The following is a 687-nucleotide window of genomic DNA, read 5'->3' as shown; positions in this document are numbered from 1 at the left end:
AAAGTAGTAAATACACCTGTTTATTAAAATACAGGCAGGCATGTCAATGGTATATTCTTGTTGGGACTGAATCTAAGTGGTCTAACACCAGCATTTGTTACTAACACTGAGACAACAATGCCAAAAAAATTCTGGATGTACAATTGTTATGAAGACAGAGTCAAGGTATTCTAATGTGAGTTTTATTTTATATTATTCTGCTGTTATATAGGGCATAACCTCTCTCAAGGCCGTTTTTGGCCTACAGTCAGTGATCACCAACACACAATGGTGGTCCCCCCCTTTCTCAGTAGCCTTCATGAGGCAAATTGGCTCCCTTCTCACCTACGCACGCATCAGCCCATAAAAGTGCTCAAGATTTAGACTTGGGCTGCTGTGTTTTAATTCCTTTTCCATTTCTAGTAGATTAGAAAATGATATGCACTTTCGTCTGCCAAAAGCAACGCCTGTATTTCTGGCAGCAACCCCATTACAGCTATTACATAGTAAAGTGGATACCAGAGCTACAAAGGCAGGAGGTTAGCTGTGAGCTTAACCAGTGGCAAATAAGGAGGAGATTAGAAAACTCTGCTGTTTTCACAGATGTCCGCGACCTCCATAACATACATCACACAGGGGCCATTTCAATTTGTGATCTCCAACCTAGACGTGGCAAAGGCCTTCCCATTCATTCTAATAATTCTGGTT

General features: G+C 41.2%; 1 non-coding gene across 1 annotated transcript; it reads left to right on the top strand.

Moving 5' to 3' along the window:
• The first annotated feature begins 37 nt into the window (after nt 1-37).
• LOC111728520 lies at nt 38-122 on the top strand. Its single transcript, XR_002775788.1, has one exon. It is a non-coding gene; the product is annotated as a small nucleolar RNA SNORD70 (small nucleolar RNA).
• Nucleotides 123-687: the final 565 nt, after the last annotated feature.

The sequence above is a fragment of the Otolemur garnettii genome, unplaced genomic scaffold (assembly GCF_000181295.1).
Source record: "Otolemur garnettii isolate 467f Iridium unplaced genomic scaffold, OtoGar3 scaffold00165, whole genome shotgun sequence".
NCBI lineage: Eukaryota > Metazoa > Chordata > Mammalia > Primates > Galagidae > Otolemur > Otolemur garnettii.
The sequence above is the reverse complement of the archived record's forward strand: the minus strand, read 5'-3'. Positions and strand labels throughout refer to the sequence as shown.